The sequence below is a fragment of the Peromyscus maniculatus genome, chromosome 5 (assembly GCF_049852395.1).
Source record: "Peromyscus maniculatus bairdii isolate BWxNUB_F1_BW_parent chromosome 5, HU_Pman_BW_mat_3.1, whole genome shotgun sequence".
Classification (NCBI taxonomy): Eukaryota; Metazoa; Chordata; class Mammalia; order Rodentia; family Cricetidae; genus Peromyscus; species Peromyscus maniculatus.
In genome coordinates, this window is record NC_134856.1 from 2,215,813 (window position 1) to 2,243,505 (window position 27,693).

Consider the following 27,693-nt stretch of genomic DNA (forward strand, 5'->3'; position numbering starts at 1 on the left):
TCTGTTGGAATTATATGGTGTTTAAATATTTCAGGCCAGCTCTCAATACTTGTGATTTTGCCAGGCTTTTGATATTTTCAACATTTGAATTCATAGACGCCATCTACTCTACAGAAAGAGAGCACAGTGGTCTGAAACTGCATGGGCTTACTGGTATCAGATTCTTAATTGTACTGTCCAAACAGTGGGTAGAGGCCTGTCTAAATGGCAAGCTCTGCAGAGCAACAGGCTCTCTGCTTTGTCTCATGCTTATACTGACCAACATCATGAACTAGCTGGAAAAAAGAGTGGTTGTGAATATAGTTTGACTAGTAGAACCAACAGAAGAAAGAAGAAGAGTGGGGATGAAAAAAGAGGAGAGGAGAGGAGAGGAGAGGAGAGGAGAGGAGAGGAGAGGAGAGGAGAGGAGAGGAGAGGAGAGGAGAGGAGAGGAAAGGAAAGGAGAGATAGGTGAACCATCTTCTTTTACAAACAATGCAGCTGTGGTCCTTCTCTGCAGTGAAACACTATATTTGAATGGCATGTGAAGGAATCATTAATTTTTCTAGAATATTCAAGGTAGAGAGAAGATCTCAGCAAAACTCTGATGACAGAAAAGTAACAGCCTTCAATTATGGGAAGGCGGACACCTAAGAAAGATGATAACTCATTCTTTTCTTTTCAGAAAGTAAAATCGAACCAAAGTGAAGACTGTTCTAGAACTGTTAATTTGAGTCCATAAAAATAAGTTCCAAGAGTTAAGAATAGTTCTAGAAGCAGAGTTTGTCACTGAACATTGAGTGAGGGCAGTAACATTCTTAATCTTGGAGATGAGCTGAGATGAAGCTGGCTATAGGTAATCTAGTCAATAGAGCAGGGCTCAGATTTTGTGGTCATGTTGGGATAGATCTAGAATAAGTTGAGTGCAGACATCAGGCTCAAGTGAAGCTTAGGAATTCCACAGATAAAAGACATGAGGGAAGAGAGACAGAAAAAGTGAAGGTTATGAGCATTGTTGAAATGGACTTGTTTGGAGTTCCAGGTTTAAAAAGGGAATTGTGGGAGAAAAACGTCTTCATATATAAAAGGTCCTTGAATAATCAGTGGAACTCTAGGGTTAACTATTGATCCTATAGGGAATAGAGAATCCCAATTACATTTGAATCAATAGATGTACAAGGCTGGACATCCTACCAGGGAGGTGAGTACCATCCTGTACCCTGTATTGCATTAGCCCACTTTTCATGACACTTCTCTCATTCTATCAGTTCTTTACTACACTATCTTGCTTTTGACAGGTCCTTGACCTATGGATAATGAATGCACAGTTCATGTCAGACTGAAATGAGTGGAGTCTGGTCATCTGGTCATCTGGCAAAGACTATAGCAAGGGAGCACATGGAGAATCAGTTGCAGCTTTAGGGACACGTAGCTCTTATAGAGACTTGTGGTAATCATTCTGATCTGGAAGGGAGACCTATCTTCTGTTTCTATTTTTCTTTTCTATTGTGACAAGGTCTCAGTGTGTAGACTAAACTAGCCTCTCCTCATTCTCCTCTTATCCCCACATTCTGAATGCTGGAATGACAGGTGTGCTCCATCAACCTTGTATCTTTGACTATTGTTTATCTTTTTCTAAACAGTTGTAGCCTTCCTCCTTCCAAAAAGAGTCTAAGAGTTTCGATTTCACAACACCATATATGCCTAAATTGGAGCAGAAATAGAAAATAGTCACTAATGTTGATGCTAAAAAGACCACTGTGCTTCAAGGATATACACTAGCCAGCAGTGTAACTAATGTAGGATGTGACCATAGTTGTTTGTTTAGGTGATGGAATACATTTTCCTTCATAGGAAATTGTGGCTAGAAAATTGGAACTCTAGTCAAATGGGAACTGGAAATTTGTGTACCAGGTGTATGGCTGAGGAGTCAAATTTTCAAGGCATATAAAGTGGTTGATGGTGAAATGGCTTGATTTACACCTGTAAATGTAATAGATTCTACACATACATCTAATGACTGCTTGCCTTCTCTCCTTGGATTCTTTCAATTTGAGGACTTTCTGTAGATTAAGACGTTTGTTCATTTGATTGCCATGTGTGACAATGGGCGTCCCCCAGGGTTTTTGAGAAAACCATAGTTGCTTCATCACCCTGTTGGGAGACTAGTTCATTGGCTGTGTTTCCTTTAGAGTCAGCATCATATTCAAAGCTGAGTCTATATGACCCATTGCATATTGTTCAGATTACGATAGCCAAAAGATTTTACAGGAAAGGCATAGATTTGAAAGCAGAATTTGGGTTTTATTTACAACTTCACCATCTTGTGACTGGGAAAACGTCTCCTCAATCTGAGAATCAGTTAACCTGCTAAATATGTGTGCCTTTAATTTTTAATTATTATTGCTTTATAAACATGTATAGGTGTTTTGTCTGCTTGTATGTCTGTCTACCATGTGCAAGCCTGGTGCCCATGGAGGCTAGAAGAGGCCCTCAGATTCCCTTAAACTGGAGTTTCAAATGGTCGTTAGCTACCATGTCAGTTACTAGGAAGTGAACACTGGCCTACAAGTGTGGCAAGTGCTCTCAACCCTTAAGCCATCTCTTCAGCTCAAATAAGTACAATTTGAATCCTTAAAATAAATAGCATCTCTGATACAGTTGCTGAGTTTTAGTACAATCTTCACAATTATGAAATATTTTCTATTATATTTACAGTTCATGTGTATGTTTGTAGAGCCCACCTGCTTTCTGTTATCACAAACAATTTCTTAGAACTTACAAAGTCCTTCACCATATTGTTACCCCATTGCCTCTGAATGATGTTACATTTAGGCTGTGTGTGGCTGACAACCTTCTAGCCTGAAGAAAGTCGGTTGCTGTGAATGAGCTTTTACCAGGAAATCAAATCCAGTTGCCTCTTTTACATAGACTTTGAAAGTAAAGTACCAATGACAAACCCAGGCAGCTCAATATATTTGGCATTCTCCGTGTCAAGACCCAGCCAGGACTGTGATTGATGATGTGGGCAAAAAGTCTCTCATTGTATTCATCACTTTCCAAAGCAAGGCCATAAGGGACAAACAAATAAGTTAATTAATAAGCAGAAAGAAAAGGAAAGGATGCCCTAGAAGCCCTAAGAATACCGGGGGTGGGGCAGCTCTGAGACCAAGGCTCCTGAGGAGGAGGCTCACTCAAATCCTCACATTCTGAAGGCTCAGGGAGGTGGCTCTTGTTTTTCTGCATCCCTGAAATCACACCAAGGTTTGACAAATCCCTTTATATCTCATACTGAAAGTGGATTCATAAACATTGCTCCCTTTGAATGGAATTTAAAGATAGTTCTTTTTAGTGATAACACATCAAAGCAGGGATGACATTTCTCTTGTTCTTAAGTGAACCTTTATTAGCCTACAAACTAAATCTGCAGAGGGTCTTAAAGGAAAAATTAACATTTCATCTTCAGAAGGTAAAAAATGACAGCTTTGGAGGCCATATAGGTTTACTGCCTGGAAGGTAAGTGTACCTTGGATCTTTTTTATTACTGGTTCTACTAAGACTGAGCAGAACTAATTTTAATATTGAAGGAATCTGGAGGATGTTGCCTTACTCTAATGGAACCAGCTCTAAAATTACACTAGCTGTTCTTCTGTATGAGATCCTATCTTCCAAGGAGAATATGAAACATCTGGAAACAATTTAATTTAAAAAGTGGGTATTAGCATAACACCATGGTACAAATCTCTTAGCTCTCTGACCCAAGGCAAGCAGGTTCACTTCACAGTCTCACTTTTCTTCTAGTTAGATGGAACTGTTCGCAGCATCTATATATGGCCTTGGCAGTCACATTCAGTTTCTCCTGACCATAAGAAAGTTATAAACTGAATTTTGTCTCTCCTCAAATCAAAAAATGAAGCCCTGAATTTGATGTCTAAAATATTATCTCCCCCCCCCCCCGGAGATTGGCTTTATACAAAGGTAACTTAATTAACATGAAGAATTAACATGAAGTCATTAGAGTAGACTCCTGTCCATCATGACTAATATCCTTATTTAAAAGTAGCATGGATTTGAACAGAGCTATACATGGAGGAAAGATGCTGTGAAGATACAGGGAAAATGGAGTGTGAATGTGAACATGAAGACAGCCATCCTCAAGCCAAGGGAGAAAAAGACAGAAAGCACCCCACCCCAAACTTAAAAGATCTAAATGGGAACCACTCCTTGGCTTCAAGCTTCCAGGGCAGTCAAACATCAGGCCTTCTGCTTTCCAGTGAGGTTTCTTCTTCCCAGTTTGTGGCACTTGAATAGAATAGTGTTAGGCAACTACTGTAGAAGAAGGGGCAATGTATTTGAGAGAGGAGATGGGTGACTGAGACCACAGGAATCAGATTTGAACATGACTCTCCTCCATCAAAACTTTCTTTAACAGTTGTGGGTACTTCCAACCACTTAAGTTAGTAGCTAATTGTCTCAGTAACATGGTTGTCATGACAACTGGATTTAAAATGTTTCACCACTAAATCTGGAACTAAACATGCTAAAATCTCCATGGGATATTTTCTTTCACTAGCAGATTCAGCAAAGCAGGCATACAAATGTGTACACATGCGTGCAGACATGCACACATGTACACACCAAAAATAAAAAAAAGACAGAGAGGGGGAGAGAAAAAGAGAAAAAGAGAAGGAGTCTTGCTTCCTCTGACTCACATCTCAGTGTTCTAGGAGCGGACACATATATTACCATTTCCTATCTACTCACTAAACTGACATTTTATTTGTTCAATTGGCATTGACTGAGCAACTACAATGTGCCAAACACAGAAGAAAAATCTTGGCAGATGAACTGCTCACATCAAAGAAAAGGCTTGAGGTTGTTTTAATGTCTGCATGGAAAAATGACATATTTACTTGTGAAGGTTAGGGAGCACTTTCAACTTCCCAAGAAGGACAGCTGTGCTTTGCTTACACACTGTCTCCTACCAAGGATGTAAAGCAGTTCTCAATATCTAAAAGATGCTTAAGGGATAGGTACTGAACATATCAGTGAATTAATGAATGGAAGAAAAATTTAAAGATCACTCCAATCAATCTGAGACTTGGGAAATATTGAAATGCCCTCTTGTGTGTGCAACAGTTATGTCAGCTAATGTTCATTTGGCACTTGCTAGGTTCTTGGCACCAACCTTTCCATGTGTAATGGTTATTGTGTAATATTCACAGAAGCCTTTGCTATGATAAATTATATGTCCTATGGAGGAACAAATGGGGAATAGGTGAATGACCTATGGTGGTACAGAAACAAATAAGTTCAGGTAGTTACAGCTTCTGGAATCAATTTATTAGTTAATATTGTTTCCAGTCTGTATTAACCAGGGTTTTCTAAAGCATCAGAACCAATAGAATGAATATGTATTAAAAAGACTTATTTGGTTGGTTTACAAAATGAAGTTGGAGTATGCCAACATTGATTGTCTCACAATGAAGACACTGAAAATTTGGTACTTGTTCCATTCATGAAGCTAAGTACCTCCTAGGTATCTCCTTCGTGCTTCAATAGTTCCAATCTGGGGCAGAAAGCCTGGAAGATTCCTAAAGTCTATGTTATAATCTAAAGAACTTAGTTATAATATCAGTGAAGGAGTCAGCTGTGGCAGCAATATGTTAGATAAACTTACCAGTGAATGCTAAGGTCCAGTGAGCAAAAAAGGAAAAAGCAAAAAATCTTCCCTTTTCTATGTACTTTTTTTTTTAATCCAGGATGCTACCTACATTTAGAGTGGGTCTTATCACATCAGTTAAGACAATCAAGACAATACACACACACACACACACACACACACACACACACACACAGAGAGAGAGAGAGAGAGAGAGAGAGAGAGAGAGAGAGAGAGAGAGAGAGAGAGAGAGAGAGAGAGAGAGAGAACAATCCAATGTACATAATCCTCCCTTGAAAATCATTCTTCCCAAGTGATTTTAGGTTAAGCCAAGTTGGTCATTAGAAATAACCATCATATTACCCCAGTTTCTTCAAAACTCTAAGCATATAGCCTCCTCCCTTGATGGTGGGCCCCTCTGATGGAAGGAAGAAAAAGAGGTGGGAATAGATTTCCAAATCTTTCATTAGTTGCTCATTCATATTCTATTAGGTGTTTTTCATTAATGCTCAGAATTAAAAGCCCTCAGGGGTTCTTGGAGTGTCTATCTGGACCTTGATTCTTCTTTTTTCCTCCCTTGGGAAACTATCTTGCAAATTTTACTCAACTTTAAAACAAAATAAGTTCCTTTTGTTTGTTGTGTATGTTATAGTTCTGAGTTTTTTTTTTTTTTTTTTTTTTTACAAATTTCACATGAAATAATGGTTTTCACTATGACATTTTTATACATGCATGTCACTGGACTTGCTCATATCTTCCTTCTGTTATCTTCCCTTGCCTAAAATTCTTGCTGGCCCACTTTCTCCACCAGATAGTTTCATTTCTGTGTTCAAGAGAAAACAGATGCAAACTCGTATGGTAAGCCTATGACTTCCTATGACCAACACTTCCTACAGGCTCATTATCTGGCTCCCAGTAATGTTCCATTTGGCAGAATTTTAATGGTAATCCAAAAAAATGTCAAGGAATGTCATTGGTTTGATTTACATAATTGATAAAGTGGGGTATTGATTCGTGTTAGTAAACCAGAAGTCTTGAACGTAAGATGGGAGTTAATTGGGGTTAAATGGTGTCATCTTTTGACAGAGAAAAATGCTGGAGCCTGGCTCTGCAGGATGCAGCGAATCATTGCTTTCTTCCCAGCTCCCAGCCAAAGAAGTGCCTTCTTTTCTGCAATGGCTAAGAGTAGAGTCAGACTTGTGCAGGAGAGGTTGGGTGGCAGTCTCTGAAATTACAAAAGAGAAATAAGAAGAGCAGATCAATTTGATCTTCCTTCCTTCCTGGAAGTGCATTGTTATGAATAAAGGAAAGTTTGGTTTAGATTTAAGGTGAATGTGTTAGCAGGTTGCAAACAGAGGAGTGACTGACGAGGATCCGCTAAATGTTGGCCCATGTTTTATTGGTGAAATTATTAAGGCCACTCCTCATAGTCAAAAGGAGATTTATTTAATGGTGTAACTTACAAATTAAGGGATAGGTAGGTCTCCGGGTCTGGGGAAGGTATATCACAGTCCAGTGGTGTTCTTTGGAGCTCTGCTCAGTCAACCTCCACCGTCCAGGGTCCCAGCACAGAGAGAGCGTTGGCCCATTCGGATCTCAGGTCTCCAGGCATCTCCCTTGGCCCCGCCTTGTAGGCATGACAGTTGCCGAAGTCTCAATGGGGGTTGGAACTTCCAGATCAAAGCTGGAATGGCTACCCACTACAGTGTTTCATGAACAATATAAACATCTCTTAGAGTGACTCTCCGGGCCTCATGAATTTGGCCTGCTTTCATGATGCATGCATATTTTTATTCATGTATTCATGCACAAGTCCAAAACTGCATCTACTGAGCCCGACTCTGTTCTTGGCAGCCTGTACAGTGCCTGACAATGCTGAACAAGTCATAGCCATCCATGTGTATTGAAGCACAGTAACATATACAACCAGCTTAGCTTGGGCAGATAGAATTACATTTTGCATTAAAGAGAAAAGTGAATCATTCAAGAAACCTTTAAATGTGATGACTAGAGTATCTAAAATTTGAGGAATAGAATCACTGTGTTTAAGGGGTCAGCATGAATGAGTTCAGCTTATGTTGGAAATTGGGATTCAATGTGATTAGAGAGGCTAGCTTTATGCATCCTATAGTGCCATGTCCTTTCCTAGCAATACTGGATACTTGAATGATAACACATGCCAGTAATTCCATCATTTACAGGATGAGAAATTTGAGAGGAAGTAGGTAAGCCATGGCTTCTTAAAAAAGAGCATGGTGTAAATCATTCACATGCTTGTTTTCACCAATACCCTCCCTGTGGTGAATGCTCCAGAAGACCAGGACTTTGAGTTGGCTTACCTTTAGTTTGTACTTAATAGGTTATGCCCAAAAATTACTATTTGTGTGTTGGATACATGAGTGAATGGATATGTATGCATGTTGAGACACTAAGAATAAGGCTTCTTTTGGATCATGACGATACAGCCTTGTAGATGCTCAAGAGATATTTATCCAGCGAATGAATGAATGACAGTTCAGACAACATTGAAGATGAAATTCACTGAAACAACCTGGAAATCTTAAAGTCTACAGGGAAACTCCAGGATCCTAAAGAGGGCATAGGTATAGTGAAATTTTGTTTCGCTGAAGAACCTTTTAACAGGATTTGATGATGTTGCCTTCCTGGTGTGCTTCCTGTCCTTGATTTGAAGATAAACAAAACCTGGGCCTTTGAAGATTCAGCTTTAAGCATTTTGAAATATTTTAATATCTAGATTATTTTCCCCATAGAATGTAATGAAAATATATTTACCCCAAAGATGAATCATGCCTTACAACCACAGGATGTATTTGTTAATAGAATAGACTATAGTGAGAAATAACTCTGAGCATAGCCCTCCATGTCACAATTCAGAGAAGTGGAGCAAGGACAAACATAGCCCATCCTGTTTATGCATCACTATGAGCTGAGAAGATGCTTTAGGAATTATTTTTAAAGTTAAAAAATATAAATAAAAGATTGTATACCAGGTGAATATATATAAAATTGTAAAGTTTTATTGGAACTCAGACATATTTGATCCTGTGTTGTCTATGGCTGTTTTCCTGCTACCATGGCAGACATGAGTAGTTGCTACAATATGACAAACCTACAATAATTATTATCTGGCCTTTTATGGAAAAAAGAAATGTGGCTGCTGCTGTAGATTCCATTTGGTTGACATGATTTATCCCAGCATGCATGTTGCTAACATTCTCTTTAAGAATTTCCTCTTCCCAAATCAGTGGCTCCCTGTAAATTCAAATGCAAGTGCACTGGGGAATTCCATTTCCTACTTCTCAAAATGTGTGCCTTGCAAATGATGATTGATTATGCCTTTGATTAGGAAGCGAGGGGACGCACTGCTTAGTATAAAATGCAAAGCTAATTTAGGTCGATGTTGCAGAATTAAAACAACAGCAGCTCACATATTCAGAAAGCTGATGTTTTATCTTGTAAGCTCGGGCAGGTCATCTTCCCCATCTGGGCACCAGGCCCCTAAGTTATCAAACCCTGAAAGCCAGAAGCAGTCTGTAAGATTCCTTGCAGGACGAAGAGTGTGCAGTTCTGTAAAAGCACAAACCACTGTTTGTGCTCTGTGTTCAGAGTTAGTAGATACGCATTTGACAAAGAAAACACTCACTGGCCACAAGGTACATTTGATTATTTACATGTGTTGAGTTAACGAGACTTTCTTGGGAAGGAAACACAAGCTGGAATTTCCAATCTGCAGGAAAGATGGGAATAATTAAGGTTTTGCATTTTATCTTGAAGCTTCAGGATGCATTTTCTCTCCTCATCTGGATGGAAGGGACTGGGAAAGAAAGAAGCTTTCAGAAGAGGAGGGTGAATTTCCAAAGAGGGTGTGATTATAGTGTACAGTTCAAATATCCTCACACCATGCCAGTTTCCCTATGATTAAAAAAAAAAAGGCCAATCTCTTGCCCTCTTAGCCCTGTAATAATCATACCTTGAGGTCTCTTAACAGCATATGGAGCAGAATGATAGCCAGAGCAGATTTTAAGTACTGGAAGTTCTGTAATGGATGACTGGGCACTGCTGCATGGTGGAGTTGAGCCCTCAAGCGATTGCTCATTCTCTTCTCTTTGGAGCCTAGATTGTTGGTAGAAATGTTGGAAAGGTGCTTGCAAAATATCAGTGCTTAAGTGACTGTTTCAGTTGTTAAATCATAATACAGTGTGATTTTGCTGAAATGAAGTAATTACAGGGGGAGAGAAGAAAAGTCAAATGATATAAAAACAGGTCCTTTGGATAGTGTAAGTGCTAATGTGTTCTCTGATGCATATGCATTATTCATCTCCGCTTCTGCCTAGAGCACTGGAGTTTCTACTAATTTAAGGGTGGAGGTAGCATTATTTTGGCTCAAGCTCTTATCCTTAAATTTGGATGAAGATGCTACGCTTACAGGTCCTCAAATATTTCTACAAGTAGCTGTAATTATTCTAAGTCAACACATCTGCTGTTTTAATATTTTGATTTGAAACCAACAATTTAATCTCCCTCCCTTCCACTGCTTATTTTATGCCAATGGATTCTATTTAGACCTGGTCCCTACCATATCTTCTCTTTTGGATTGTCACAGAATTCCTCAGAGCTCCTGATTCCAAGTTTCCAAGTGGTTGAAAGAAGAATAATAACATGACACTTTTGAAGGCCTCTGTGATCACCATAGGTAAAAAGCCCCTCCCAGTACCTGGCACACAGGAAGCTTGCAGCAGATGTAAGCAATCTCTCTTTCATTTGAAGTCAGATGTGACTCACTGGGTACCTATCCATGTCTCCCCACACCCCCCACCTCTTATAGGCTGGTGAGAAGCTCTACTGTTTTAGCCCTCTAGGTGTCTTTCTCCTGCCACTGGTTCCTTATTTCATCAGCATATGCACCTGTTCCTTTCCCCTAAACATGGATTCCTTAAGGTTTACAAACTCATCTGATGTATCCATGTTTGACTTTTTTCTCAGAGCCAGCCATAAAGTTCTGTTCAAGAAGCACTGTGTGGAGAGCTAGATAAGTAAGCGCTATGAAGACCAATGTGCATATTTTAAACCAGTAAAACAATGCAAGCTGCCTTTGGAAACCCATTGCTATTAGAATATTAATATTTATGAAACACTAGGAAACATAGTAGGGCACCTGCTTGAATCCTCCTTTAACAGTTAGCCTCTTTAAAAATCATTTCTCTCTTCTAGGGCTGGAGAGATGGCTCAGCAGTTAAGAGCCCCAGCTTTTCTTTTCGAGGACCTAGTTTGCATTCCTAGCACCCACATGACACTGGGAGAAGGAGTTAGAGGCTGTTCACAACTGTCTCTAATTCCAGCTCCAGGGAATCTAATGACATCTTCTAGCCTCCATAGGCCTGAACAGTGCATGAGGAGTCCATACACACCTGCAGGCAAATGCTCAAGATGCATTATACATAAACACAACCCTAAGGAGTGTCCCTCCTTTCTGTTTCCACCTGCTTTCCATCCTCTCTTCCATAGCATGGCTTTTTCTGGGCCTCTTGTCACAGTTGCTTTGCACACACTGCTCCTTTGATGCAGAGTTCTCCTCTACCACCCCTACCTTTCTGATGACAAGCCAAACCTTACTTTGTAGGGAACTTTTAATCTCCTTTCTCAGTCAAGGTGATATCTGCTTGTTGTCTGAACTCAGAATAATTTGTTTCCTCATTTAAGGTTTAATCTCAGTTTGAGTTAATTATTTAAATTTATGATTATTACATTAACGTCTATCATTCCCTTGGTAGAATGTTAATTTCTTGGGAAAAGAAATCAGGCCTGCTTTTACTCTCTGGCATTCCCTGTCTCACAGTCGTCCCTGGCACACAGCAGACTCTCAGCTTGTCTTTGTCAGTAACTTAAGGAATGCAGAGCCAATGATCTTCATTTTAGAAGTAGAAGTGAAACAATGGGTTTAACCAGGGGATTTGTTTTCTTTAGTTGGTTCAGCCAATGGCAGACTTTCTACATGATTATGTCATCTTCTTGTCCGTGCCAGGCTTTGTAGAGAAGTTGTATTGTACTTTTCTTGCAAACAATGGCCAGGACTTAAGCAGAAAAATGTTCAGAAATGGTGCACAGTTACCTGACTGAGGAGTCAGGATAACAGAAGACTGGCTCTCAGCTGTCCACTTGACCTTGAAATTTATCATCATTTTAAAGGCTTTTTGCTACAAGTTTCCTGATTCATTCAATATATATTCATATCAAACATAATCATTTAGCAGTGTCTCTCCTAGCCACAGCCCTGGTTCTTCTCGTCTGAATATAAGTCTGATGTTCTTCCTCCTATATCCACTCCACTTTTTACTCCAAACTACATGTTCTCTTGGCCGTCTCTTCTCTTCTGGTTGATTTTGTCATGGAGAAAAGATAATAGCATAAATGCAAATCTCAGTTGCTGATTGGGTGAGAGACCCCATGTTTTGAGTTAGGAAGATATGAGGGTACATTGGATAACTCATGTTTCTAGATCTTACTGGATCCTGCTACTCCCTTCATCAATATCTCTGCAGGAGTTACTATATACATGAAATGTTGGCCTTTGCATAGCATCTTTCCAAATCATTCATATGATCCTGAAGTTAGTTACAGAGAATATCCTGCTCTAGTTCATGGTTATCTGCTCCTAATAATCTGTGCATGGTTATCTGTCTAGTTCTGGATATCTGTCCGGAGATTCATATGATGAAACATTTCCCCTGAAGCTGATGGTATTGTTAGGTGGAATGTTTGAAAGGTGGTTGGACCATGAGGGTGAGTCCTACATCAGTGGGATTACTGGCATTGTGAACAATATCCAACAGAATAAACCACCGCTTCTACAATGTAATGATGTTTTCAGAAAGAACTGTTTCTGAAGCAGAGAGTGGACTTTTGCTAGATGCTCAATCTTCGGGTGACTTGGACTTCTAGACTTCAGAACCCTGTGGCATAAACATTTCTTTTGTTGATAAACTACTTGATTACCAGTGTTTTATCATAGCAGCACAATCATACTGAAACTTCCATCCTTCTCTAAAACTGTCCTGGTTATGCAGTTACCAAGCTTGTAGCCTAGGCCACTCTCTTATCTGGAATATTCTATTCACATTGTTCAATGGTCCTGTGGTTTTTGAAAAATCCATTTAAAACGACCTGTGGTGCAGCACTAGTTCTCTTGAACTCATCTGACTTGTAACTAATACTGCAAAATGCCTTTGTGCAAGCCTGTTATTCCCCTGCCACCGTTCTGTCCAGTCTTATCCATTCCTTCATTCTCAGAGGATCTTATTGACCTTCAGTAACCTGACCTACCTTCGTTTTATTGGTCTTATCATTTTAGTCAAAGCAAAGAAGTACCTCATTCACCCCATATTCATCTTAGACTTACAAAGTACCATACTTACTCCTTGATAATGCAAGGCTCTTAGCAACAGCATCCTGTGGTTTCTTTTGCTTCACCAACTTCACCTCTTTTTTTTATTTATTTTATTTTACAATACTATTCAGTTCTACATAACAGCCACAGATTCCCTTGTTCTCCCCTTTCCTGCCCCCTCCCCTTCCCCCCAATCCACCCTCCATTCCCACCACCTTCAGATCAAGGCCACCCCTGAGGACTGAGATCTACCTGATAGACTCAGACCAGGCAAGTCCAGTCCCCTCCTCCCAGATTGAGCCAAGCGTCCCTGCCTAAGTCCCAGGTTTCAAATAGCTAACTCATGCAACGAGCCCAGGACCTGGTACCACTGCCTAGATGCCTCCCAAACAGATCAAGCCAATCAACTGTCTCACCTATTCAGAGGGCCTGATCCAGTTGGGGGCCCCTCAGCCTTTGGTTCATAGTTCATGTGTTTCCATTCGTTTGGCTGTTTGTCCCTGTGCTTTATCCAACCTTGGCTTCAACAATTCTCGCTCATATAAACCCTACTATTTCTCGCTAATTAGACTCCCAGCGCTCCACCCGGGGCCTACCCGTGGATCTCTGCATCCAGATTCCTCAGTACATGGATGGGGTTCCTGGCACAACTATTAGGGTGTTTGGCCATCCCATCACCAGAGTAGGTCAGTCCCGGCTGTCTCTCGGCCATCACCAGCAGTCTTTTGTGGGGGTATCTTTGTGGATTTCTGTGGGCCTCTTTAGCACTTTGTTTCTTCCTTTTCTCATGTGGTCTTCATTTACCATGGTCTCCTATTCCTTGTTCTCCCTCTCTGTTCTTGATCCAGGTGGGATCTCCCACTCTCTTTCCCTCGACCCTCGCCGTTCATTGCTCCCACTCATGTCCAGGCTGTTCATGTAGATCTTATCCATTTCTTCGTCATTGGGTGATCCCCGTGTCTTTCTTGGGGTCCTGTTTTCCAGGTAGCCTCACTGGTGAGGACACTTTATGCTGGAGAGGATGTGGAACTCGGGGAACTCTCCTCCACTGCTGGTGGGAATGCAAGCTTGTACAACCACTTTGGAAATCAATATGGCGCTTTCTTAGAAAATTGGGAATCAATCTCCCCCAAGATCCAGCTATACCACTCCTGGGCATATGCCCAAGAAATGCTCAATCATACCACAAGAGCACTTGCTCAGCTATGTTTATATCAGCATTGTTTGTAATAGCCAAAACCTGGAAACAACCTAGATGCCCTTCAACTGAAGAATGGATAAATAAATTGTGGCACATATACACAATGGAATACTACTCAGCAGAGAAAAACAATGACATCATGAGGTTTGCAGGCAAATGGATGGATCTAGAAAAAATCATCCTGAGTGAGGTAACCCAGACTCAGAAAGACAAATATGGTATATACTCACTCATAGGAGGATACTAGATGTGGAATAAGGATGACTGGATTGCAACTTCACCTCTTGATATAGAACTAGTACCTGAGCCATCTGGCACTTTCAATCTATATGTTGCCCATCCCTAGACTTTTGGAAGCATCATTAATTTAAATTAGCCTTGTCTTTCTTACACTGGAAAATGCCCCTTCATTTGTTCCTCAAGAATGAGATTCAAATTTGTCTCCTCTCTGAAGCTATGTCTAAATTTCCAGTGAGAATCAGCCATGATGTCTCTTACCAAACTATAACTTCTTTCATCCATAAAGCTGAAAATATTTAGAAATAATCATTGCTCACATCTCTCTCCCTCATGGGATGATGAGGTCTGTAGGAGTGAGACTTAAATCTCATGGTCTGTGAGTTTCTTTGTGCTGCCGAGCACAGTGTCTAGTGTGCCCCGTGCATTGTAATGCACTCAGTGAATAAATAGAGGCTACCTTAAAATGCCTGTCCTTTTTTCCTTGATTACAAGCATTCACTCTACAAAGGAAATGTGTTCTCCCCTTGACACTGAAATGGTATTATACTGAAGCAGTAGACAGTTGAGAAATATAAAATGTGAGTAACATCTGCATTCTCATGTGTGTACATCTGTAGTAAATTGTCATTTATGATGATCAAAAAGAGAGGGAGGAGAAGGAGTTTGTATTTTAAGACAGACTATAAAACTAACCTAGATCGTCACGCTGTCATTTTAATTTTTATCTCTGCTTCAACAAATACTTCTCTCCAAAAGGCTTGCCCTCCTAAAGAGAGCTGATAAGCTCCCCAAACAGAACTCACAGGTCTATGCATCCTAAACCTTTGATGCTGATTCCCAGTAAATGCTAAGAGATAAGAATAATGGTCTGTGGTATTTGTGAGGTTTGTAAAATATTCTTTTCATCTTGTTTTCATTTTCATAGACTTAATATGCAAGAGAATTTCTGTACTTCATGTCAATATTTTTATTTGATTTTCATTCATGATTTATTAATTTTATGTGTGAGTGTTTTGCCTATGGGTATGTAAGTGCACTGCACGTGTGACTGGTGCCCTTGGAGGTCAGAAGAGAGCACCTCATCCATTGGTGCTAGAGTTACTGGCTATTGTAGGCCATCATGTGGGTGCTGGTAACCAACTTGGATAATCTGCAAGAAGAGCTCCTGACTGCTGAATGCAAATGTTTTCTGTTTCTTCTTCTTTTTTTAAATAAAAATTGCAAGTCATTACAATCCCACAAATATTGAATGCTGATGATTCAAAAGTTATAAGTCTAAACCAGAAATTCAAAGAAGTAAGATGCTAGCACTGATCCTAGTAAAGGAAGCATGTAGGGGGCAGGGTTTAATTCAATAAGTGACAGTATCTGAGCTGGGAACTGAAGTACGAATAGGAGTTTACCATTATGTGGGGAAAGAAAGAAATTGGAACAATTTAATGGTTTTCTAAAATGATATTGCAGCTGATTTCAATGCAGTCCAAACCACGGATACTGCAGAGGAGGGAAGGAAGGAGGAGAGATAAGAGAGATGATGTGATTTGAAAAAAAAAATCCCCTTCTGGCCTTTTTGCTGTTGTTTCATTGTCTTTGAGGCTGCAGGAAAAATACTTTGTAAGGGCTGCTTTGATGTGTATGAATTATTCATCATTAAGAAGTCAGGCAGCTGACACTAGTCTTTGTTCAAGCTGTGGAGGGTATTAGAGGGTATTAGAGGCCCTTGGAAAAGCAGAACATTTTGTTCTTTCTGCCCTGTGCAAGGGTCCACTGCAGGGGTGGAAGGTCTCTGTCAACTTCTCTCCAACTGATGCAAATCACAGGATGTCAAGCCTTCCTGTGCCACCATCTTTCTCCACTTTATTTTAGGATGTAACTATTTGCTATTGGGGAGAAATTCTCCCCACCCACCCACCCCCTCTCTCTCTTTTCTCTTCTTCCCTACACACACACACACACACACACACACACACACACACACACACACACACCGTCCAAGTCTGTGGACAGTTTGCTTCATTAAAAACCCAGTGCCAAGCCAGATGGAAATACACAACTACCTAGTCCATTAGTGCTCTTGCTCTGACACAAGCAGTCTGACCTGGGAGCAGTCAGAGCTAACAGGATGTCTCATTAAGGCAGCATTTGTCATAGCCTTTCCCTGCCATTTAACATTCTCCTGAGCATTATGTGGATTTATGCTGAGAGTCAGCTGTCTGCTCAGGGGTTGGTAATGGGAGGTCTCGATGTGCTGAGAGCCCACTGTGTGCTGGTGAGACACATCTTTCTTGATTCTGCAATGGTCAGGCGTGTCATGTTCCATGCATGTAAACAGGATGAATCAAAGCCCACAGAGTACACCTGCGATGGCTCTCTACTGCTATATAAAGGGCTTCAGATAGATGACCACTTTTGCCCCTAAAATCTATGCATTATTCCTGTCCATATTTTACAGATGAGAAATCAGAAGGCCAGCACATATTAAGCAATTTACTCAGGCTTAAGAAATCATATGTGGCAAAGCCACATTCAATGCCTATGCTCTTTCTACTATAATGTTACCTACGGCTTGAATCCAAAGTGCCCCCTTCTGTGTTGAAGGCAATGCAACAGTGTCCAGAGATGAAGCTTTGGGAATTCCTTGAATTGCTAGGGCTCCAACCTCATTCATCAATTGATCCATTAATGAGTTCACAGGAGTACTGGGCTTTATTAGAAGAGCCCGATGGCTGTCATTGCAACTTGTCTGCCATGAGGTAAGCTGCTTTGCTCCACTGCATGTGCCTAACATTACGTTAAACCTCCCCACATGCCTGAAATGACCAGTGCAAGCAACCCCACACTGAAGCCTCTGGAACTGTGAATGGAAAGAAGTGCTTCCTCCTCTTTTATGTCGGTAATGTCCGGTGCTATATCATAGCAACAGAACACATGAAAAAAAAAAAAAAACATTCTACTTAGAATACAACACTTTTGTATCCAAGCAGCAATGATTCATAACAATAATGAAAAGATGGTTGACATGCTAACATGTTGCCAGTATTATTATCAAAGCTAGCATTTGCACAAAACTAGCTATACAGTAATAATTTGTATACCACATTTAATTTTATTTACATCTCTATGGCATAGATACTCTGTCCTCATTTCATAAATGAAGAAATTGAACCAAGAACTAGTTAAATAAAAAATGACAATTGGACATTGATTTGACTTGATTTCCAATCTATCTGACTTCAAATCTGAAGATCTGAAGAAATGATAGTGGCAGGATAGGGGGATGCATGAAGATACAGGAACATGCTGGAAGGCAGGCATGCCTGGCTGTAGATGAGAGAACATCTTTACTTGGTGTTGAAATGACATTCAATTTAATACTCTGTATTAGGCAAAATGTATTTTATCACCATGTTTATATTCATGTATCATATAGCCTCTGTCTTGATGATACTGACAAAAAGAAAACAGTGAACACATCACCAAAGTCATGATGCATTCTTATACAAATTATTAAGGAAACATACAGATAATAATAACAGGAAGCATACATCTTTCCCCATATATGTCTGACATACATTTATGTATGATCCCTGCATTTTAATATATATATATTATATTTTATTATAAATATTAATATATATGTGTGAATATTTCTGGGAATTTTTGGATACAGGTGTCTCAATTAGGATTTCTATTGCTGCAATGAAACACCATGACCAAGCAGCAATTTGGTTAGGAAAAGTTTATTAAACTTATACTTCAGTATTGATGTTCATCACTGAAGGAAGTCAAGATGGGAACTCATACAAGGTAGTATCCCGGAAGCAGGAACTGATGCAGAGGCCATGCAGGGGAGCTGTACACTGGCTTGCTTCCCATGGCTTGCTCACCCTACCTTCTCATAGAACCCAGGACCAGCAGCTCAGGGATGTCACCACCCACCATGGGCTGGGTCCTTCCACACTGATCACTAATTGAGAAAATGCCTTGCAGCTGTATCTCATGGAGATGGAGACATTTCCTCAGCTGAGGAATCTTCCTCTGATGACTCTGGCTTGTGCCAAGCTGACTCTCAAAACCAGCCAGTACAACTGAACTCTTGTCAACTTGATACACAAATACATCACTATTCAGCCACAATCCTTCCTTCCTTATCATCCCCAAGATATCATATTAAAATTATAAATAATTTTAAAATTCCTAAAGTCCTTACCAATTCAAACACATTAAAATTTAAATCTCTTTTAAAATATCCAATCTCTTTTAAAGTTCAAGTCTTTCAGTAGTAGGCTTCTTTAAAAATCAAAATTAAACACCTTCTTCAGGAGAGAAGAACCAGGGCACTGTCAGAATCTGAACCAAAGAAACAAAACAGAACAAACTCCAACAATATAAATAATTCAATGTCCAAATATCTGGGAATCACTCATGATCTTCTGGACTCCTCCAAAAGGCTTGGGTCACTTCTCCAGCTCTCCCCTCCACAGCACACATAGTTTATCGCCTAGGCTCTGGCTGGCTCTACTCCACTGCTGCTACCGTCCTTGGTAGTCTTCCCATGATACTGGCATCCCCAAAATGCTGGGGTCCTTTGCTGTCACTAGGCTTCACTTTCACCAATAGCCTCTTATAGGCTCTCTTCATGGTGCCAAGCCCCAACTTCTGTGCATGACCTTTTCAGTCCTGGGCCTTCACTGCCACTGAGGCTACACCTTCATGCATGGCCTTCCTTGGTCCCTCACAGTGGCAAGCCACAGCTGCTCACCCTTCATGCCTTCAAAACTAGTACCACCTGGGTGATGCTAACACATTACCAATTCTGGCTGCCAGCATGAGGAACAGCCTTGCCTGCCTCTAGAATACAGCTTCTCTGAGTTCTCAGGAAACACTTCCCAGAAAATTTCACCTCAGTGATGCTTGTCTCTTCTTAATCACTGCTAATTTCTTAGCTCCAGCTAAGACAAGAATCCATTGTCCCAGTAATGTAAAGATTTCACTTTAGTAGTTCTGGTATCTTATTAATCACAGCTGATTCCTTAGTACCGACTAACCAGAACCACAGGATCTTAATTCAAACAACAAATGGCTCTGATTGAGTCTTTAAATTTCCCTCTGAAATTTTGAAAGTCAGGCCTCTATCCTCTGTACCTCTCTCAATATTCTTATCTTCTAAGTTCTCATGGAACATCTCATTGAGGTCTCAACACTCAATGGCTTTTATAGCACAAAGTTCCAAAGTCCATCTACAGTCCTCCCCAAAACATACTCAGATCTGTCACAGCAATTCCCCACTCCTGGTACTAATTTGTCTTAGTTAGAGTTTCTATTGCTGCAAGGAAAAACCATGACCAAATAGCAAGTTGGGGAGGAAAGGGTTTATTAGGCTTACACTTCAGCATTGTTCATATGACTCTAGCTTGTGTCAAACTGACATACAAAACCAGCTAGTACACAAGGTCTCACTTGACAGTCCATGCTGCTCTGGAACTCAGTATGTAATCCAGGTCAGCCTCAAACTGAAAGCAGTCTTCTTGCCTTAGGTATATATTGTATGAAATATAGGTACAAGTTGCCATACTCAGCTAAAGATTTAATAACAAAATGTATATGTAATAGATACATTATCATTCTTTTTTTATTATTAAGAAATTTTCTATTCATTTTACATATCAACCACAAATACCCCTCTCTTCCCTCCTCCTGCCCCCCAGTCTTCTCCCCCAACTCCCCCCCCCCATTCCCACTTCCTCCAAGGCAAGGACTCCCATGGGGAGACAGCAGACCCTGGTACATTCAGGCAGGTCCCAGCCCCTCCCCCTACACTAAGGCTGTGTAAGGTGTCCCTCCATAGTCATTGGGCTCTAAAAAGCCTGCTCATGCACCAGGGATGGATCCTGATCCTACTGCCAGGGGGTCCCTTAAGCAGGTCAAGATAAACAACTGTCTCACCTATCCAGAGGGCCTAGTCCAGTCCCATGGAGGCTCTATAGCTATTGGTCCAGTTCATGAGTTCCCTCTAGTTTGGTTTGGTTGTCTTTATACGTTTCCCCATCATGATCTTGAAGCCCTTTGCTCATAGAATCCCTCTTCTCTCTCTTTAGCTGGACTCCTGGAGCTCAGCTTGGTGCTTGGCTGTGGATCACTACATCTGCTCCCATCAGTTACTGGATGAAGACTCTATGATGACAATTAGGGTATTCATCAATCTGATTACTGGAGTAGGCCAGTTCAGGCACCTTTTCCACTATTGCTTGTAGTCTAAGGTGGGGTCATCTTTGTGGATTCCTGGGAATTCCCTAGCACCCTGTTTCTCCCTATTCCCATGATGTCTCCCTCTATCATGGTATCTCTCTACTTCAAGAACCAGCTATACCACTCTTGGGCATATACCCAAGGAATGCTAAATCATACCACAAGAGCACATGCTCAACTATGTTTATAGCAGCATTTTTCATAATAGCCAGAACTTGGAAACAACCTAGATGCCCCTCCCATATACACAGTGGAGTACTACTCAGCAGAGAAAAACAATGACATCATGAAATTTGCAGGAAAGTGTATGGAACTAGAAAATATCATCCTGAGTGAGGTAACCCAGACTCAGAAGGACAAACATGATATGTAATCATTCATAAGTATATACTAGATGTAAAGCAAAGGATAACCAGACTACAACCCATAGCTCCAGAGAAGCTAGCTAACAAGGAGAACCCTAAGAGGGATGCATAGATCATCCTGGGAAGGGGAAATATATGAGATCTCCATGAGCAAATTGGGGGTGGGGAGACAATGGAGGGTAGGGGATGGAAGATGAGAATATAAGGAAATAGGGTGGTCGAGCTGGAACAGGTACAGAGTGGGAGAGCAAGCAAAGAGATACCACATTATCATTCTCATGTTAGTGCTGAATGAAGAAGATGGGAAGCTGAGGGGAGATCAACAACTTCTGCAAAATCATATACTTAGCCACATGCTCTAAGAGCATACACACACACACACACACACACACACACACACACACACACACACACACACTTCCATTTGGCTAGAGACTTATGAAATCCTAGTTTGGAATGAATCATACAGAGAAATAGAATCTTAAGTGGAGGAGAGCAGAGTCACTTCTTTAGTAATGATCAGGAAAACAAGGATTGAAAACAATGGGTGGTTAGTGTGAGTTGTCTCTCATTTGTAACAAATTCTTATGCATATTGGAGTTAACACTGAATAGTGCTAAGGAACTGATTTAAATATTTGTGCATTTTAATTTTAAATTAAGATTATGTTTAAATTTAAATAATTATTGCATATTTCATTATATAATGTTCAAGTATGGGTTAGCATATTTATTTCCTCAAATGTTTAGAATTTATTTGCAGTATTTCCCATGTTTTTGTTTAATGTATAATACAGCATCTTTTCTATACTCACCATACTGTATAACAGAGCATCAGAACTCATTCATTCCATACAAATGGAACTTAGTAATGCTTCATAATCTGTCTTCATCCTGGGTCTCTTCCTAGTCTTGCCATTTTAGTATTCTATTCTCAACTCCTATGACAGCAACCTCTAGATGCTGCATGTGAGTGAGCTCATGCAATGTTTGTGTTTCTGTGCCCACTTTCTTTCATTGCTTCACTACTTTCCAGTTGTATACATGGAGTCACAAATGACAAAACTATGGTATGTTTATGATTGTATAGCATTCTATTGCATACATGTGTCACATTTTTATCCATTCATAAGCTAACAAATATTTAGATTGATTTCATACCTTGACTGTTGATGGTATTACTTTTGTACAACTTAACCATATCTCATTGCATTATCTAACAAACATCTATTTAAATACCTATTTGATAGGGTGAAGTTGATTATAAATACAATAGTGGATAGATGAGACTCAACAGAATCTTCATATGGCATAGTTGTTCAGTAAATATTAATGTTAGAGATACTCTGATGAACTTTCCTACAGCCTGTTTGCTGGAGATGTCATTGCTCTAGTAAAAACAAGCAAACAAAAAGTTCCATTTACAAATGCAAAATTCTCTGCCCCTTATAAAGTTCCCATAGGTCCACAGAACCACCTAGTTCATGACCATCATACTCTGGTGCAACTCAGATACAGCGATTTATGACAGCCAATGTGAAAGAACTTGGCCAGTGGGTCTAGATTCAGAAAAACTGATTCTAACTCTAAGGCTTACTTTTTGAATAAGCCGTCTGGTGTGCTCATGTTATAGCTCAGGTATTTTGTTTTGTTGGATTTTGCTCCACTGTCTTCCTTTACATGGGTGTTGGTTCTAAGAACATCACTGGTAGACACTTTGCTCTCTTCTTTCTAACCATCACAGATAGTTATATTATGAATGCCAGAGTTAGAAAAGCCTGGATCAGGAAAGATATGCAATGTGCTATGGATCCAGTTTAGCATCTTAAGATGCATGAACATGCCAATGTGTTGGAAAACAGTTTTATACGATGCTTGCTATTTGATAAGAAGGCTTGTATTTGTCTTATGCTGGCTGTCTTAGTTAGGGTTTCTTTTCTATTGCTATGAAGAGACACCATGACCTTGGCAATTTTTATAATGGGAAAACATTTAATTGAGGTGGCTTATATTTTCAGAACTTTAGTTCTGAAACATGGTGAAACATGGTGGTGTGCAGGCAGACATGGTGCTGGAGCTGAGAGTCCTACATCTTGATAGGCAGACAACAGGAAGTGGTCTGAGACACTGAGTGTTATTTTGAACATATATGAGACCTCAAAGCCTGCCTCCATAGTGACACATTTCCTCCAACAAGGCCATACCTACTCCAACAAAGCCACATCTAATAGTGCCACTCCCATTTGAGGCCATTTTCTTTCAAATTACCAAACTAGTTTATAGGGCTCTTTATGTAAAATGACATACTACATATATCTTTTGCAAATGAGGGGAAACAGTAGCCCTGCCCAAGAGTAAAACTGCTGAAGGCAAATAATTGTCAGTGGTGGAGGTGGCTGGCTCTGATCTCTAGCCCAGTGGTTCCCTTAGGATGAAAGCCTCTCATCATCACAGCTCAAATATGTATTTTCTCCCTGCCTGGAATTCTCTGGGGGAGTTTAGATCTGCAACATCACCATAGAGAAACTTGATTTCCTACCTTTCAGGACCTTTAAGTCCTGAGAAATGTCTTTTCCACTGTCCACATTCCATTCTGTCTTTAAGGGCTGTCTGCCAGAGATGGACTCCTAAGCAATGGAGCTTTAAAAGGTTAATTGCCATTAATTATGTGAGAAGGCAGCTTATTACCAATTCATAAATTCAGAATATATTTATTTTGCTGACAAGCAAAATGTCCTACTTGCCCTGTGAACCTTGTTTCCATTTTGTAAAAAGAATAGATATTTTCTCTTTTCTAGACTGTGGTATTTGTATAAACCACCTTGTCTTCCAACACACCATGTGGATAAAAGCTTAATTAAATTCACAAAGTTTGTTAAATTATTCCATACTTAGCAAAAGCTTTTAGGATTACATTGGTATAAGTATCTTTGAAGACCCAGATGCTCAGACATATGTCTACAAATAGAGATGCATAGAATTTGTTAACCAACACCTTTAAAGTGTTATACAGGTGACTCATAGATAAATCTTAGCGTAAAAGTTCTCAGAAACTCTTCATGAATGATGATTTTGGTAAACACCATGTTTAAACTTCCCATGTTGCAACCTGTAGAACTCAACCTAGCCAAGATCTTTGTAGCAATTAACACATTATTAAGAGACACTTATACTAACATCCACTAAAATTTATTTATTGATGGCTTATATTTTTGTGAAAAGAAGCATAAGGCTTACAAGAGAAATTGTTCTAAAATATTACAATTCCTAAAAATAACTGATATCCACCATTTTTGATCTCCTGTCTTATAACAAGCCCAATAATCTACTGAGATGGCGAATTTTATGTATTATGCTAACTAGGCCATAAAATGGTGCAAATTTGCTTAAATATTTTGAGTGTTTCTGTGATAATATTTCAGAAAAGATTAACATATAAATTAGTGAGCTTATAATGCAGATTGTCTTCTATCATATCTATTATCAGCTTAAATAGAGCAAAAATTTCTGTCCATCAACTGAGCAAGGGAGAATCCTGTCTATTAGACAGCCTGCATCATGGGTGTCATTTGTTAAATTCGATCTACACACTCAAGCAGCAGCAGTTGATCTTCAGTTTGGGCCCTGGTGGCCTTCAGATAAGGACTACACTATCAGCTTTAAGGCTATCTGACTTGGACATGGACTTGACCCTAGTCTTCAGTCTTCCTTGTTATAAAACTTGTTGATTCAAGCTGTAAATTCTAGGGGATTGCTGTCTTCAGTAGCATTATGATGACTAGATTTGTTTGTCAGCTTGGTATACCCAGGAAAAGGAACATGTTTTCCTCCATCAGATTGGCCTGTGGGCACATCTATGTAGTATTTTCCAAACTGGTGATGAATGCAGGAGGGCTTGGCCCTGGCTGGTATAAGAAATGTAGTGGACTGTGATCCTGGGAATGAGCCAGGAAGTAGTGTTCCTCTGTAGATCCTGCTTCAAGTTTCTTGAGTGATTGCCTTGGCTTCCATTGATGATGGAATGTAATCTGCAAGAAGAAATAGAACCTTTCCTTCACAAGTTGGTTTTAGTGTTTTATCACAATAACAGAAAGCAGATTCAGAAAGTTTCATCAAATAATTCTTCATACTAATTATTTTGGCATACATGTACATTATTTAATTATTGTATTTCTTAGTGAACTCTGATTCACATTCTACTTATAAAGCCAAATAGTGTACTGACATGATATAACAAGATTTATAATGATCTTCTTTATAGTGATTTATAATGATTTACTATCTACTCCATAGCCCCTTTGCCTCCAGCAAGTACTTTAGCTAGTTGTGGTATTTCTGCTGGTGGAATGAGCTGAACTTTTTTTTTTCAAGGAGTCTAGACCGCTATTTGGTCTTCCTGGATTGGACTGCATATTTCCATCATCCCTACTCACAGGGCATGATAGTATTCAGACACCTAAAGGTCGTCTCTGCAGACATGTTTTCCTTGACACCACTGGCATTAATGGTCTGCTTCCCTCTGATGCTCTGTATCATTTATCATAATCAGCCCTATAGGTTTCTTCTCCATCAGGTATTTAACAGGCTTGAGGCATCTAAGGCAGCTATATAGTCTTCGCTTCCTGCCTAATGGGACCATTGTCTTGTCTCCTAGTGGGTGCACTCCCTCTTTGGATCAAAGACCTGCATGCCAATAGAATAAGTGGCCATGGGAACAGGAAACAAGAATAGAATGTAAAAGTACACAATATGTCCTATACATACCTATCGATCTAGAAGTAACACAGTACCACCTGCCCTTTTGTCTAGCTTCCTGCTCTAAGAATTGCAAGGGGAGTCAATGTGTCAATGAAGGCCTCAAATGGAGACATTTGGCTTTGCTTCCCAGTGGTAATGGTTGATTCTTTAGGGCCTACCAACCACTTGAAGTAGTGCTTCTTCCATATATGTTCAAAAGAAGATAGAATAACATCTCTCTGAGAATCAGGATGCTTCCAATGTCTGTACTCAGTCTTCCTCTTAGATGACAAGAAGGGTGAGCTTGGGGGTAGGAGTAAGGCCTTGCAATTGACATCTCTGTTTAAGCACTGAAAAGACATAGCTGTCCACTATGGCAGGATTTTTATGTACATCTAACTGGATTACTTTTTCACATTGTCAGTGTAAAACAATAGATGATATAAAATTATAGCTCTGCTATTTCTTCTACCCGACCAGGGATGAAAATCACCATTCCTAGTTTTTATCTGCCTGACAGGTGAGAATAAAATGAGCTTTTGCAACTTCTCCTTTCTGTTCATCTTCTATGGTTCTATAGTACCTCTAGGATTGACCTCCCCAACCCACCTCCATGACATTTATCCATTGAAAGTTTACACAGTTAAGCACAATAGAAAGATTAGATGATTTTAAGTATGCATTAAGTATTTTTTATGCATTAAGTGTTTTTATGATGAAGTATTAATATGATTTAGGCAAGGTATGAATGAGTCTGACAAGGATTCATGAGTTAGAAGTGTGATCTCTAATGAGGCAATGCTGAAAGGTGGTCAAATCTTAAAAGTTGGGGCCTATTAAGCAGAGGAGAAGTCATTGGAAACATCATTCCCAGAAATATTAATGATGGCATGCAGTGGGTCTATTCTCATAGGAATATGTTAGTTTTTAAAAAGTATAAGCTTGGCCTCTGCATTCTTTGGCTTTCTGCCTTACATCTTATCTCTCCCTCATGCTGTGACACATCTAAGTAGGCCTTTACATGGGGTGAACCAATGAGGTTGCCTGATTTTGGATTTTCCAAAATTGAATTTATAAATATTTAAACATTATATATATATATATGTATTATATATACATGTATATGTATATATGTATACACACATATACATGCAATTTCTAGTTTTCAGGTGTGTCATGAAATTACAGATGTAGAATTGGACTAGTCCAAGCATTAAGTAAGTATTGCTTTCACATTACAGTGAGGGCATATGATATGAATTTAGTGAAATACTGGGAGGTAGAGTCCCAGAATATGGTAGCATTGGCATGCTTTCTGATATTGGCATCTGAAGCTCTTTGAAGGCCATTTTTCCAGGTGTTTTTAGATGTTAGCCTGCTTACTTTGGCGGAAGACCTTGCTTAAACCTGCAACAACAACAACAGGTGTCCTTTCCTGTGTTGGCTCACCAGCTAGTCCCATCTTTACTTCCTGTGGGGATGCAGGTGCTGGCTTTATAAGTAATCCTTTTTAAAACAGAACTGGGCTGTCACTTTTCTGGAAGGAAAATACAGCCTATAGGAAGGAACAAGGAAGATCACCATGATCACAGTTCTTCCATGATTCATTCACTTAGTGATTCTAGGGGAAAAAATCATTTTTCTAAGGTGAGATTGTTAATTTTCTAAAAGGAACAAGGTTATTGTAAACTTGAATTCTTAAGTGGATTAAAGATTAAATGCCTGTGATGTCATATGCCTGTGCTCCAAATTATATCCAATGTCATTTTATTTACACATTTCCTTCATTAAGAAATGTATTTAAGGTGCTTACATTCATTGCCTAAGGGGAAAATGGGGGCAAATGTTACTGTATG